Below are 16,269 nucleotides of genomic sequence, written 5' to 3'. Positions count from 1 at the left end.
CGGTCGGTCGGACTTTCTGACGGGAAATGTTGGATGTGAGCGTGTTGTCGGAAAGTCCCACCGTGTGTACGCTCCATCAGACATTTGCTGTCGGGACTTTCCGCCCACAAATGTTTGAGAGCAGGTTCTCAAATTTTCCGCCAACAAAACTTTGTTGTCGGAAAGTCCCATCGTGTGCACACAAGTCCGTCGCACAAAATTCCACGCACGCTCGGAATCAAGCAGTAGAGCCGCACTGGCTATTGAACTTCATTTTTCTCGGCTCGTCGTTCGTCTTGTACGTCACCGCGTTCTCACGTTCGGAATTGTTGGCCAACATTTGTGTGACCGTGTGTATACAAGACAAGTTTGAGCCAACATCCTTCGAACAAAAATACACAGTTTTGTTGGCGGGAAGTCCGATCGTGTATAGGGGGCATTACACTGTAAGGGGGGACTCTGCAGACTGATGTAACCCAGAACTCTGGGGACTGTGACATAAGAGATGCTCTGGGAACTCTGATTTAAGGGGGAACATTGAGAACTCTGATGTAGGGAGAGCACTCTGATGTAAGGGGGAACACTGAGGCCTCTGGTGTAAAGGGGAACTCTGATGTAAGGGGTGCTCCGAGAACCCTGATTTACCTTTGTGTACTCACTCAGAGGCAGGAGAGAGAAGGGGGGGGGGACTTCAGTCACAGACAGGGATGGATTGGATGGTGAGCTCATTCACCCCTTGACAGTCAGCACCTCCCATCCAGATGTATCTGCGTCTGCTGGGCTTCAAATGTCCCTCCCCCACTTACCTTTTCTTATTGGATTGGAGTGTGGGTAGACATAGAGGGGGAGGGGCGGGAGGAATAGAAGCAGATCAAGCCCTCTCTCCTCTACCGTCTGTATGTGATTGGGGGGGGGGGGGATGTTAGTGCTGGCTTTGGACAGTGTGAAATAGAGTGTAACAGACACAGTCGGCTTAGACAACTGCAACCAGCAACCCTGCTGGGAAGCCATAGTCCAGTCTGAATAAGATGTCCGGGTTTCAGGTGGTCTGAAACCCGGACACATGATTCAAAACCCGAACTGTCCGGGTGAATCCTGGAAAGGTGGCAACCCTACCCAGGAGGCCCCGACCACATTTCTTCATATAACGTCTGAAGAGGGAGATAAAAGATATCTACAGAAAAAGATGAGAAGAAAGAAAAAGAGAAAGAGAAGGAGGAGTATAAGAGAAACAGCAAAGAGGGGTGAGATGACAGGGGAGGAGGGAGAGGCCGTCTGTTCTGTAACAGGGTAAGGGATTGACCAAAGTAGGAGATTGGTCTCCCAACCTTAAGGTTCCAGGAGCTTGGGATCGAAACGTGGATTGAGGAAATGATCCACCCATGGTTGCCATATTTTCAGGTGTCGTGGGATCTTATCTAGGATGGTCGCCTCGATCTTACTGTGGATCATAGCTTGGGTGACCCTATTGTTTAGTCTCTACCGAGCAGAGAGATGGGGATTTCCAGGCCCTCGCGAAATGATGTCCACCTGTGTGCAATCGAAGTGTCACATGACCTGTCATTACATAGACACACCTTTGTGAAAGGCCCCAGAGGCGGCAACACCTAAGCAAGAGGCACCACTAACCAAACACTGCCATGAAGACCAAGGAACTCTCCAGACAAGTAAGGGACAATGTTGTTGAGAAGTACAAGTCAGGGTTAGGTTATAAAATAATATCCAAATCTTTTATGATCCCTATGAGCCCCATCAAATCTATCATAACCAAATGGAAAGAACATGGCACAACGGCAAACCTGCCAAGAGACGGCCGCACACCAAAACTCACGGACCGGGCAAGGAGGGCATTAATCAGAGAGGAGCACAGAGACCTAAGGTAACCCTGGAGGAGCTGCAGAGTTCCACAGCAGAGACTGGAGTATCTGTACATAGGACCACAATAAGCCATACGCTCCATAGAGTTGGGCTTTATGGCAGAGTGGCCAGAAGAAAGACATTACTTTCATCAAAAAACAAAATGGCAGGTTTTGAGTTTGTGAAAAGGCATGTGGGAGACTCCCATGTATGGAGGAAGGTGCTCTGGTCTGATGAGACTAAAATTGAACTTTTTTGGCCATCAAAGAAAACGCTATGTCTGGTGCAAACCCAACACATCACCCAAAGAACACCATCCCCACAGTGAAACATGGTGGTGGCAGCATCATGCTGTGGGGATGTTTTTCAGCAGTCGGGACTGGGAAACTGGTCAGAGTTGAGGGAAAGATGGATGGTGCTAAATACAGGGATATTCTTGAGCAAAACCTGTACAACTCTGTGTGTGATTTGAGGCTAGGACGGAGGTTCACCTTCCAGCAGGACAATGACCCCAAACACACTGCTAAAGCAACACTTGAGTGGTTTAAGGGGAAACATGTAAAATGTGTTGGAATGGCCTAGTCAAAGCCCAGACCTCAATCCAATAGAAAATCTGTGGTCAGACTTAAAGATTGCTGTTCACAAGCGCAAAACCATCCAACTTGAAGGAGCTGGAGCAGTTTTGCAAGGAGGAATGGGCAAAAATCCCAGTGATAAGATGTGGCAAAATCATAGAGACTTATCCAAAGTGACTTGGAGCTGTGATAGGTGGCTCTACAAAGTATTGACTTTAGGGGGGTGAATAGTTATGCACATTGACTTTTTTCTGTTATTTTGTCCTATTTTTTGTTTGCTTCACAATAAAAAAAAAAAAAAAAAAACATCTTCAAAGTTGTGGGCGTGTTCTGTAAATTAAATGATGCAAATCCTCAAACAATCCATGGTAATTCCAGGTTGTGAGGCAACAAAATACGAAAAATGCCAAGGGGGGGTGAATACTTTTGCAAGGCACTGTACATTGCTAGTTTCGATTGGACCTTTGTCAGGTCAGGTGGACAGCGGTTCAGCAAGGCAAAAGCTGGGTCGGGGGGGGACCTTCTGGAGGTCAAGTGGTTAATAATGTGGCCACACTAAAGCAGAACTAAACTCTCAGTCAGCATTGACTATTTGTAATCCTTACTCTGCTAGTATTAGTGAATACTGTAGATAGGAAGGGGATCATCTTTACTTGTCTTAAACTTTTTCTTTTTTCCCTACATTTCTCCAGTTACTTCCTGGTTTCTGGCCTAGGCCAAAATGATGTCATACATCCCAGGAGTCTTCAGGATTGGAGGAGGGGCTTTCTTTCAACTAGTATATGTAATAAATCCGCGCTTAGGAATGAAAGGGTTTGCAGCCTCCCCTAATTAGTTCCTGATGGGACTATTTGGGTATTGAATATAGTAAATGGGGAAACGGCGCTACCCTATGTGTGTCTAACTATACCATAGAGTGAACGAGGATATTGCTATCCCAGTGTGTCTACCAAACCAAAAATAGTTCCATAAATGTGCATAAAAATAAAAATAAAATTAAAAAAAAAAAAAATAATGATAATACTAAGTGGTATTTTCCTTAGCATACAGTGTCAAAACTGTGAGAATATGCCCCTCAGGGCAGGCACCCTTAGTATGTGGTAATATGTTGCATCAAGGGACAGGATCCCATTAAGAACAGGTGTCACCAGCAGTGCAAACTCAAACGAGTCTCAATATATACATACAGTACAAGGACTACTATTCAGGGTGGGGAGTTTGTGAAGTGCCAACACCTAAACCACATATATAATCAAAAAAAACTTATACCATACATAAGGTACATGTGACCACAGTATGAAAAAAATATATATATATCAGGGCCGTATGTACAAGGAACTACTTGAGTTCATATACCAGTATATAGATATATCAGGACTGCATGTGCAAATTTATATACCGTATTTATCGGCGTATAACACGCACCCCAATTTAGGAGGGAATTTTAAGGAAAAAAAAACTTTTAGGAGGGAAGTTGAAGGGAAAAAAACTTACATTTAAATGCCCATCATTGCAGCCTTCTCAGTGCAGCCTTCCCCAGTGCAGCCTTGTCAGTGCAGCCATGTCAGTGCAGCCATGTCAGTGCAGCCTTGCCCAGTGCAGCCTTCCCCAGTGCAGCCTTCCCCAGTGCAGCCTTGCCCCAGTGCAGCCTTCGATCCCTGTCCCTGCCATCCTGGGCTTCAAAAATCGCAGACCGCGATTTGAAAATGGCGCCGCCGGCGCCGAAATACACAGAGCCGGTCCTCGGCTCTTTCTGGCGGCTCGCGTTCACTTTCGGTTCCACTCGTAGTCCCGAGCGGAGCTATCCGAACCTAGCCGAGTAGGTTCGGATAGCTCCGCTCGGGACTACGAGTGGAGCCGAAAGTGAACGAGAGCCGCCGGAAAGAGCCGAGGACCGGCTCTGTGTATTTCGGCGCCGGCGGCGCCATTTTCAAATCGCGGTCCGCGATTTTGAAGTTGTAACAGCTCCGGATCGCAGGGGATCGGCGTATAACATGTACCTGCGACTTTCCCCTGATTTTAAGGGGAAAAAAGTGCGTGTTATACGCCGATAAATACGGTATGTGACAATACTCTGTGAAACAATCCAATTTGTCAGAAATAAAGGATCACAGTCTTTGTGCAGTCCAAACTTTAGAAAAATAGCAAGTGAATGTATCAACGGTGACTTCTGTGTTCATCAGAAACAAATAAATTGGTGACTCCAGGTGCTCCCCCCAATTTAATCCCCACTCACCAGAAGCAGTCACCCCTGCAGGGGTAGCGGGCATAGAGTGGGTGTCTGGAGTGGATATTCCTTTGGGTGTCCTGGTTGCCTCCGGTTGTCCGTGGGTGTATCCCAATAGCTCGATTTGGGGTTTCCAGCTGACTTTTTTCAGAGATGGACTCCTCCGTGCCTTAACATCATACCAATGTATTTTCCTCCATACAGAAGAAGAAACAGGGGACTTCCATAGTGAAGTAGGTTCGAATTTATTTAAAGACGTTGCATACAGATCATAGCAGTTAGCAGCTAACCCAGTACAGCCCGGCTGTTCGAAAGCGAAACCAGGAAGCCAAAAACGGCGTGCGTCCCAGCTTGCGTTCCAACCACGACTTCCGGGTGTGACGTGTGAGCGTGACTCCGCCTTACGCGTTTCGTCATAGGACGTTATCAAACGCCTTACGCGTTTCATCATAGGACGTTATTTCTTTCAACTAGGGTTGTCCCGTTCCTCGGGGGAAATATAGGAGTACTCACACTGTCCTGGAAACTCTGCTGCCCAGAAGAGGGGGCTGTTCAGGCCTCCTACTGTACAGGTCCTTCTCCTCAAGCCACCTCCCAACCCGAGACCATGGGATAGAGGAGATCCCTCGGTACTTTTTCCTTTCTCAGCTACCAGCCTGGAGGCAGAGCCCCCCTCAACCCAGGAGCCCCTCCCAGGCTACACCATACAGCTTCCTCTTTCAGCTTCCTGCCTGGAGGCGAAGCCCCCTCAAACCCCAGGAGCCCCTCCCAGGCCACACAGCACAGTTTTCTCACTCCAACTTTCACCCGACTCCCCTGCTGGCAAGGCTACACCATATTTAAGGACGGATCCGGCCTCCCTGCCAGGGCCTTCTGCCTTAGGATTGGCTAGATTTCCTCAAGTATGCAGATCAGGACCTCCTGGCCTCTGCCCACTAACTTCCAGAAGCTTCTCTAAGCTTGTTGCACACTAGAGGGTGCTACATAATCTATCTATCTATCTATCTATCTATCTATCTATCTATCTATCTATCTATCTACCTCAGCAAATTTTTTAATTTTTTTTATAAATAAACCTTATGAGTCAATACAAGTCTTAGAAGGAACTGATACCAGAGGATCGGAATGTCGTAACAATTTTCATTTTTCACTTTACTATCATGTTTTGAACGGTGGAAGGAAAGCAGAGTAAACCCAAACAGAACATACAAACTCCATGCAGATATCGTTCCTGGAAGGACTCGTAGATTGGCTCCGACAATGCGAATGAAGCGTTCAGCCGCTGTGAACAAAGCAAACTGTGCAAAGAAAAAAAAAACACAAATGTGACAAATTCTACAGAAGGGAAGTTGCACATTTTGTCAAGTTAAAAAAAGAAAATGACTCGTCTTACTTCACGTGAAGAGAAGATATTATTATGGAGACGATTACTCCGGACGTGTTTGAGGGGTTTTGTCAAAGATCTATGCAAAGTGATTAAAAGGAAAGAAAATTGTGTGTCTGATAAACACATTATACAGTTGTGCTCCAGAGTTGGCTTCCCTTGACAGAAATGGTGATATTTTGGCATTGATATTACAAATAGGACTGACAGTGCCGGGACAAGGTCATGTAGTGCTCATGGCACCCCCTCCGCCCCCAAAATTATGAGCATTGTCAGCAAAAATCCCCCCCTCCTCAAAAAATTCAGCACTAATCTGCACACTTATCCCCTAGCATAAATTCCCTCGGTAAGCCAAAATTCCCCCCCCTCAAAAACGCTCCCCTTCTTCCAGTACAATCCCCCCCCCTCCCTGCTTTACCCCCACCATTCCCCTCACAGTACAACCCCCACCCCCGCTGAAATCCCCAACCCAGCACAAATCTTTACCCCCGCCATTCCCCTCATAGTACAACCCCCCCCCCGCTGAAATCCCCAACCCAGCACAATTCTTTACCCCCACCATTCCCCTCATAGTACAACCCCCCCCCTGCTGAAATCCCCAACCCAGCACAATTCTTTACCCCCACCATTCCCCTCATAGTACAACCCCCCCCCTGCTGAAATCCCCAACCCAGCACAATTCTTTACCCCCGCCATTCCCCTCATAGTACAACTTCCCCCCCTCCTGCTGAAATCCCCAACCCAGCACAAATCTTTACCCCCGCCATTTCCCTCATAGTACAACCCCCCCCCCGCTGAAATCCCCAACCCAGCACAAATCTTTACCCCCGCCATTCCCCTCATAGTACAACCCCCCCCGCTGAAATCCCCAACCCAGCACAATTCTTTACCCCCGCCATTCCCCTCATAGTACAACTTCCCCCCCTCCTGCTGAAATCCCCAACCCAGCACAAATCTTTACCCCCCCATTCCCCTCATAGTACAACCCCCCCCCGCCTCCTGCTGAAATCCCCAACCCAGCACAAATCTTTACCCCCGCCATTCCCCTCATAGTACAACCCCCCCCCCTCTGAAATCCCCAACCCAGCACAATTCTTTACCCCTGCCAACAATATCAGCACAAAAGTATTTACATGGCCTGACTGTAGATCCCTACATCTAACATTCAATACAAGCGGAACCAAAGCACTGCTCCCGTGGGAGGAATACTCTGATTGCCACAGGCCTTCTTCTGACAGCCGTCACATCTCCAATATACATAAAGGAAAACACACAATAATTCTAACTTCTACACAAACATTACCATGCAGGGGGGGTTATAATCCTCTACCGGATAATTGAACAAATACACATTTCTTTATGGCATGTGGCCAGGGTGGCAGAGGTCGAGCAAGAGGTCGAGGTAATACTATCAATGGAGGACCAGCTCCGGCTCCAGGCCCAGCAGCTGCAAGAAATGCTGCCTACTCAAGAGATGAATTAAATAGTGTAAATAGAGTTAAAACCAGAGTTAGAGTATACAAGTCTTGCTGTTTGTTTGCTGTCTGTTGCTGTTTGCTGTCTGTTTGCTGTTTGCTGTCTGTTGCTGTTTGCTGTCTGTTTGCTGTTTGCTGGGTTGCATTTTTGGGGCTTTTCCTTTTAGTTTTTAATTTGCCTTTTGCTGTCACTTTTTAAATAGCTTTTTTTTTTTTCCTGGTTTCATCAGTCTATCAATTAAGGGGTGTGGTTAATTGCTCACAGGTGCCTATTTAACTGGTTGTAGGACTCAGTCTGAGCGTGCTCAGTCTGAAGCTGTGGAGCTTGGTGTAAGTGAAGCTGGAATAAGTGGGAGTTAAAACCAGAGTTAGAGTATACAAGTCTTGCTGTTTGTTTGCTGTTTGCTGTCTGTTGCTGTTTGCTGTCTGTTTGCTGTCTGTTTGCTGTCTGTTTGCTGTTTGCTGTCTGTTTGCTGTCTGTTTGCTGTTTGCTGTCTGTTTGCTGTCTGTTGCTGTTTGCTGTCTGTTTGCTGTTTGCTCTCTGTTTGCTGGGTTGCATTTTTGGGGCTTTTCCTTTTAGTTTTTAATTTGCCTTTTGCTGTCACTTTTTAAATAGCTTTTTTTTTTTTTTCCTGGTTTCATCAGTCTATCAATTAAGGGGTGTGGTTAATTGCTCACAGGTGCCTATTTAACTGGTTGTAGGACTCAGTCTGAGCTTGCTCAGTCTGAAGCTGTGGAGCTTGGTGTAAGTGAAGCTGGAATAAGTGGGAGTTAAAAACCAGAGTTTAAAACAGGAGGTTATAACAGGGGTCATAGTACCTGTGTAGTGTGAGTATCTGAGTGTTGTCTGAGTAGTGTGTGTGGATCATTAGTACTGGTGTCTTGTGTACTTGTGTATTGCGAGTGCACGTAGGTCTGTGAGTACCTGTGTATTGTCTTGTTGTGTACCTGTGTATTGTCGTGTACCTGTGTATTGTCTTGAGTATTAGTGCCAGGAAGCTCGCTGTTAGGTAATTTGGACAGGGTAAAATCCCCAAATCCTCACTAAATTTAATAGGTACGATGCCCGGCGGGTGTGGAGAGGCGACTCTTTGTACATCTTGCCGCATGTATGCGTTCCTTGATCATCCAATCGAGGGCGAATACTGCTGTGCAAAATGTAAGCACATTGTTTCCCTGGAAGCCCAGGTTCTGAATCTGGGGAAGCAACTGTCAGCACTGAGAAGTCCCTCCATACTAAAGGTGAGCCAGGAACGTACACGGCAGGTGCCGGCAGGGGCCAGCACAGAGGCGGGTGGAGACAAAGAGGTGCAGGCACTAGCAAAGAGTAGATGGGTGACAGTCAGGAGGGGTAGAGGGGGAAGTGCCAGAGAGGCCGATCCAGGACTGGAGCATCCCAATAAGTACGCTCCATTGAGTGACATTGGTGAAACCATTCAGGGACCAGCACTGCTGAAGATGAGGGACTCTCCTAGCTGCCAGGGGAAGAACTCCTCCAGTGAGAGTGGGGGGGCAGCAAAGGGAAAGGAAAGACAGATTCTGGTGGTAGGGGACTCAATTCTTAGAAGGACAGAGAGGGCAATCTGTAACCAAGACCTGAAGCGCCGAACAGTATGTTGTCTACCGGGCGCTCGGGTTCGGCACATCACGGATCTTGTGGACAGATTACTGGGAGGGGCTGGGGAAGACCCGGCTGTCATGGTGCACGTTGGCACCAATGACAAAGTCAGAGGCAGATGGAGTGTCCTAAAGAACGATTTTAGGGACTTAGGAGCTAAATTGAGGAAAAGGACCTCCAAGGTAGTGTTCTCAGGAATACTACCGGTACATCGAGCCACACCAGAAAGGCAGAGGGAGATTAGGGAAGTAAACAAGTGGCTGAAGAGCTGGTGTAGTAAGGAGGGGTTTGGGTTCCTGGAGGACTGGGCCGACTTCTCAGTCGGTAACCGGTACTATAGAAGGGACGGACTGCACCTAAATGAGGAGGGTGCAGATCTGCTGGGAATGAAGATGGCCAAAAAGTTAGAGGGGTTTTTAAACTAGGCGATGGGGGGGAGGGTCCAGAGACAGTGATAGCCAGTGCGGAAGATATTCCAGAGGGTAGTATTGGGGGCATTAGTGGTAGGTTAACCAAAGCACAAAAACACAAGGTGAGTATAGTAGCAAGTCCTAGTTGCAATCTTGAAACGCCCAATACGAGGACAATATGCGACCGGTCTAAACTATGTGGCATGTTCACCAATGCCAGGAGCATGGCGGACAAGATGGGTGAACTAGAGATACTGTTGTACAAGGAGGATTTGGATTTTGTGGGAATTTCAGAGACCTTGTTCAACAGCTCTCATGATTGGCTGGCAAACATTCAAGGGTATACCCTATACCGCAAGGATAGAGAGGGTAAAAAAGGGGGAGGGGTATGCCTATATATCAAGAATAATGTACAAGTGAATGTGAGAGCTGACATCACTGAGGGGGCTAGGGAGGAGGTGGAATCTTTATGGGTAGAGCTCCAAAGGGATGAAGCTAAGGGGAAAATAATACTGGGAGTATGCTATAGGCCCCCTAACCTGAGGGAGGAAGTGGAGACGGATCTCCTATCACAAATTGGATTAGCAGCAAGGATGGGAAGTGTTATCATAATGGGGGATTTTAATTATGCAGACATAGACTGGGTGGAGGGAACCGCGCATTCATTTAAGGCTCGCCAGTTCCTTAATGTCTTGCAGGACAATTTTATGGGTCAGATGGTAGACGCACCAACTAGAAATAAAACATTACTGGATCTACTGATTACCAACAATACAGACCTGATCACGGATGTGGAAATACGGGGCAATTTAGGTAACAGCGATCACAGGTCAATTAGTTTCAGTATAAATCACACAAATAGGAAACATGAAGGGAACACAAAGACACTGAATTTCAAAAGAGCCAACTTCCCTAAACTACAAACCTTGCTAAAAGGCATAAACTGGGATAAAATATTAGGAACAAAGAATACGGAGGAGAGATGGGTTTGCTTTAAGAGCATATTAAATAAGGGCATTAGCCAATGTATCCCATTGGGTAATAAATTTAAAAGAGCGAACAAAAATCCTGGATGGCTTAACGCCAATGTAAAAATGCATATAAAAGCAAAGGAGAAGGCCTTCAAAAAATACAAGGTTGAGGGATCATCCTCAGCATTCAGACTTTATAAAGAATGCAACAGGAAATGTAAGGGTGCAATTAGGATGGCTAAGATAGAACATGAAAGACACATAGTGGAGGAGAGCAAAAAAAATCCCAAGAAATTCTTTAAGTATGTAAACAGTAAAAAAGGGAGGACAGACCATATTGGCCCCATAAAGAATGAGGAAGGACATCTGGTTACAAAGGATGGGGAGATGGCGAAGGTATTGAATTTATTCTTCTCCTCAGTCTTCACGAGTGAATCGGGGGGCTTCAGTAACCAAAACTGCAGTGTTTATCCTCATGTCACATCACAGGAAGCACCTCCATGGTTAACAGAGGACGGAATTAAAATTAGACTTGAGAAACTTAACATTAATAAATCACCGGGACCAGATGGCTTGCATCCAAGGGTACTTAGGGAACTCAGTCAGGTGATTGCCAGACCGTTGTTCCTAATTTTTACAGACAGTCTATTGACTGGAATGGTACCAGCTGATTGGAGAAAAGCCAATGTAGCACCAATATTTAAAAAGGGCCCAAAAAACATCCCTGGGAATTACAGACCAGTTAGCCTAACATCAATAGTATGTAAACTCTTGGAGGGGATGATAAGGGACTATATACAAGATTTTAGTAATAAGAATGATATCATTAGCAGTAATCAGCATGGATTCATGAAGAATCGTTCTTGCCAAACCAATCTATTAACCTTCTATGCGGAGGTGAGTTGCCATCTAGATAAAGGAAGGCCCGTAGACGTGGTGTATCTGGATTTTGCAAAAGCATTTGACACAGTTCCCCATAAACGTTTACTGTACAAAATAAGGTGCGTTGGCATGGACCATAGGGTGAGTACATGGATTGAAAACTGGCTACAAGGGCGTGTTCAGAGGGTGGTGATAAATGGGGAGTACTCAGAATGGTCAGGGGTGGGTAGTGGGGTTCCCCAGGGTTCTGTGCTGGGACCAATCCTATTTAATTTGTTCATAAACGACCTGGAGGATGGGATAAACAGTTCAATCTCTGTATTTGCAGACGATACTAAGTTAAGCAGGGCAATAACTTCTCCGCAGGATGTGGAAATCTTGCAAAAAGACCTGAACAAATTAATGGGGTGGGCGACTACACGTCAAATGAGGTTCAATGTAGAAAAATGTAAAATAATGCATTTGGGTGGCAAAAATAAGAATGCAATCTATACACTGGGGGGAGAACCTCTGGGGGAATCTAGGATGGAAAAGGACCTGGGGGTCCTAGTAGATGATAGGCTCAGCATAGGCATGCAATGCCAAGCTGCTGCTAATAAAGCAAACAGAATATTGGCATGTATTAAAAGGGGGATCAAATGCAGAGATAAAACGATAATTCTCCCACTCTACAAGACTCTGGTCCGGCCGCACCTGGAGTATGCTGTCCAGTTCTGGGCACCAGTCCTCAGGAGGGACGTACTGGAAATGGAGCGAGTACAAAGAAGGGCAACAAAGCTAATAAAGGGTCTGGAGGATCTTAGTTATGAGGAAAGGTTGCGAGCACTGAACTTATTCTCTCTGGAGAAGAGACGCTTGAGAGGGGATATGATTTCAATTTACAAATACTGTACTGGTGACCCCACAATAGGGATAAAACTTTTTCGCAGAAGAGAGTTTAATAAGACTCGTGGCCACTCATTACAATTAGAAGAAAAGAGGTTTAACCTTAAACTACGTAGAGGGTTCTTTACTGTAAGAGCGGCAAGGATGTGAAATTCCCTTCCACAGGCGGTGGTCTCAGCGGGGAGCATTGATAGCTTCAAGAAACTATTAGATAATCACCTGAATGACCGCAATATACAGGGATATGTAATGTAATACTGACACATAATCACACACATAGGTTGGACTTGATGGACTTGTGTCTTTTTTCAACCTCACCTACTATGTAACTATGTAACTATGTGTGTTCCCATTGGGATAGTCACTCCCTCAAAAGGAGTCCAGCAATACTCCTGCAAAGCGCATCCCAATAGACATGCTCGACAAAAAAATCCGTTTGCCCGTTGGCAAAAATAAACTTTCTGCTTGGCTCTTAAACAAGAGTCCTTGAAGAAGTACTTGTGCTACAGAGGGATTTAAGCAGAGACAGCGCACCCTAGTGTCCCTAACTTTGTCCTTGTTAGGCACCATGAATGTGAGTCTCCTGCTCAACTGTTTAATTGGGGAAAACCCACCCTAACCCATCTGCCATCCTGCAGTCAGTCTGGGTAGAAGACATACACCTGTGAATACAATCCTGTTCACAAATAATATCTCGGGTCAGGCAACCTCTTTCGACTATCTCCTCTCGCCGAGATAGAGTAACTGCGGGTATTTTGTCCAGCTTTTACCACCAATACTCTGTCTTTGTGGATCACTCTTCCAAGCTTCCACTCCCGATGAATATCTTTGAACCGAACCCAAACCTCACTGCCAGGTGTCCTTTTTGGCTTAGGAACATGAAGATAGTCCCACACAAGTTTATCCTCCCATGGTTCCCGGGAATTTTCCACAATGTCCATAACTTGTTCCGGGACATGGGGATAATCAAAATCCCATTCTTGAGCCACCTTTCGCTGAACCTCTCTCTGAAATCTAGAGAGTCTAGGCAAGTCTTTGGCCTTTCCTCTGCCAGGCAAAACACACGCGTCAGTAGCTCTACTGACCCATTTCTGAAACGTAGCTGGTCTGCTAGGAACCATGGTGTTTGTCACATTAAATGGAGGTACTGAAACTTCAACTGTACAGGACACTCCTGTGGAAGCCTCCACTGAAGTTGAACTTTCAATAAAACATTCCTCCTCACTTGAAACAAACTCTTCAGGGGATGACCATTCAAATAGATTGCTCATCGATCCGTATTTCTGCAAGATCTGTGGTGATCCCCAATCTACAACCCGATCTTCGCTTACCCTGTCCGGCTCACCCGAGGGATCCCCCTCCTGTAATTTAGGGTCCTTCCAGACGGGCAAATTAAAGGGGTTCCCTCCGAAGACTGGGCAACAACTTCAACAGTCCCCGGATCCCCAGCCAAGTCACAGGCTTCCTCAGTAGATCCTACCTGATCTTCTGGTGGCTCCGATTCAGCCGAATCAGACGGGAGTTCCTCCACTGCCGCTGCAGGTGATACACGACCCTCTCCGGCCTTCCGAATCACCCATTCTTGCGGCAGACAAAGTCCCGTTTTAACAAAATAATATTTGACCTCCTGTTGGACGGGTCCCAATCTTGTTAAATGGATACCGCAATGTCCGCACTGAGCCCAGGCGGTGACTCCAACTGTAGGCCTCCAACATCCAGGACATAGCATACAGAGTTTCTCTACTCCGTCAATCACTCCCAACGCCAGTCCTCCGGTTAGCTCCAACCGAACACCGGTGTCAACCAGAACCCGGTCCTGCACATCAGATAGCAGCTGCATAGCAAACGTGTCCTCAACACCTTCCACCATCTTGCTCTAGCGTGGCACACTGAACACTGAAACTTTTTCCTCTGGGGCGTGGCTTCACCCCCCACTTGTTGGTTCAGCACGCGAGGAACTGTAGCTGTATATTTTCAAAGTCCTCCCCAGCGACCCCTGGCGGCAGGTACTGTTATACTGCAGGCTATCTTGGAAACAATCACTGAAATGCAGGTTTTCTTTGCTATGGGAGATGGTCAGCGGCAAACGTGAAACAGATATCCCGGACGATGCCCCCACATGTAGCGCTTACCCCTGAAGGAGGGGCTGAATATTGGCTGTATCCATAATTCACGTTTTCTACTCAACCCTCGCAGCCCATAGATTTAAAAGTCACAGTCCTTAATATTTTTTCTTAATGCTTTATTCATCAACATAAACTGGGATGGGAGAAGGACTTCCTTTGAGATGCTCTTTTGTTACATTGTCGTCTTTCAATGATTCTTACAGGAAAATCTATGAACAATTGCGGATAGTCAGGAAATCATTTTAAACAATCTCTTTGATCAGGGACGATGGAAGTAGATTTGATAGATTTGATAGAGAATAAGTTGATAAAGAGCCACTCTGGATAACTCCTCCCGCTTGACCGATTGGAATCCCGGGACAATGCTGAACTCAAAGTCATAGGCCATTACTGCCCATCTCACTGACTTGTGCACCAACAACCCTCAGTCTCTGGTAGTACCCTTCCCTTGGGCTTTCACTCACGTGATCAATAGTCCATGTGCCACTCATAAACGATCGATCGCCCAGTTTCCTTCCATTTTGTTGCTACTTCATCCGCAATGATTCTCAGTTTCTCCACCTTTTAGTGGCCCGCTTCTCTCCCCGCAGTGGTGGCCTACGACATCCACGACTACACACTGTAAGATGTCCTCTGTTCCTCCATGAGGACCAGATCTCCACCCTTCTCGCTAAGGTAAAGCTCCGTTGGCTCCCCGGAGGGGAAAAACCTCCAACTTCCCCTCCGGTAACCAGGCTGGCTCTCTCGCTTCTCAGAGCAGGACTGGACTCGAACTCCCTCTCGCACCATGTGACTTCACTTTTATATGAGAGTCCCGGGATTACCAAGCAAATTAATGATTGGCCGAGAGACCAACACATAAACTACCTGTCACTCAAATATGGAAATCAACAAAACAGGCCTGCTGTAATAGCATCAGCCGGTCTAAATTTAACTGTCATAGAAAGCTAACAAGAAAGGTCACCTACCTAAAAGTAGGTGCCCGCTAAATATGTTTATATGAGCAATTTCAGTGCCTTGAAAAAGTATTCATATCCCTTGAAATTTTCCACATTTTGTCATGTTACAACCAAAAACGTAAATGTATTTTTTGGGGGGTTTTATGTGATTGACCAACACAAAGTGGCACATAATTATGAAGTGAAAGGAAAATGATAAATGGTTTTCCAGATTTTTTACAAATAAATATGTGAAAAGTGTGTGTGTGTGTGGGGGGGGGGGGCATTTGTATGGCGCCCCCCGGAGTCAATACTTTGTAGAACCCCCTTTCTCTACAAGTCTTTTTGGGGATGTCTGTACCAGCTTTGCACATCTAGAGAGGGACATTTTTGCCCATTTTTCTTTGCAAAATATCTCAAGCTCTGTCAGATTGGATGGAGAGCGTCTGTGAACAGCAATTTTCAAGTCTTGCCACAGATTCTCAATGTGATTTAGGTCTGGACTGTGACTGGGCCATTCTAACACATGAATATGCTTTGATCTAAACCATTCCATTGTAGCTCTGGCTGGATGTTTCGGGTCGTTGTCCTGCTGGAAGATGAACCTCCGCCCCAGTCTCAAGTCTTTTGCAGACTCTAATGCCGCGTACACACGGGCGGACTTTTTGACCGGACTGGTCCGACGGTCTTTCCGATGGACTTTCCACTGGACTTTCGAACGAACGGACTTGCCTGCACACGATCAACCAAAGTCCGAGGGATTCGTACGGGATGACATACGACCGGACTAAAATAAGGAAGTTGATAGCCAGTAGCCAATAGCTGCCCTAGCGTCGGTTTTTGTCCGTCGGACTAGCATACAGACGACCGGATTTTTCGACCGGACTCGAGTCCATCGGACAAATTCGAAATATGTTTTATTTCTAGGTCCGTCGGACTTTT

This window comes from Aquarana catesbeiana, linkage group LG08 (assembly GCF_042186555.1).
Source record: "Aquarana catesbeiana isolate 2022-GZ linkage group LG08, ASM4218655v1, whole genome shotgun sequence".
NCBI classification, from domain to species: domain Eukaryota; kingdom Metazoa; phylum Chordata; class Amphibia; order Anura; family Ranidae; genus Aquarana; species Aquarana catesbeiana.
The sequence above is the reverse complement of the archived record's forward strand: the minus strand, read 5'-3'. Positions refer to the sequence as shown.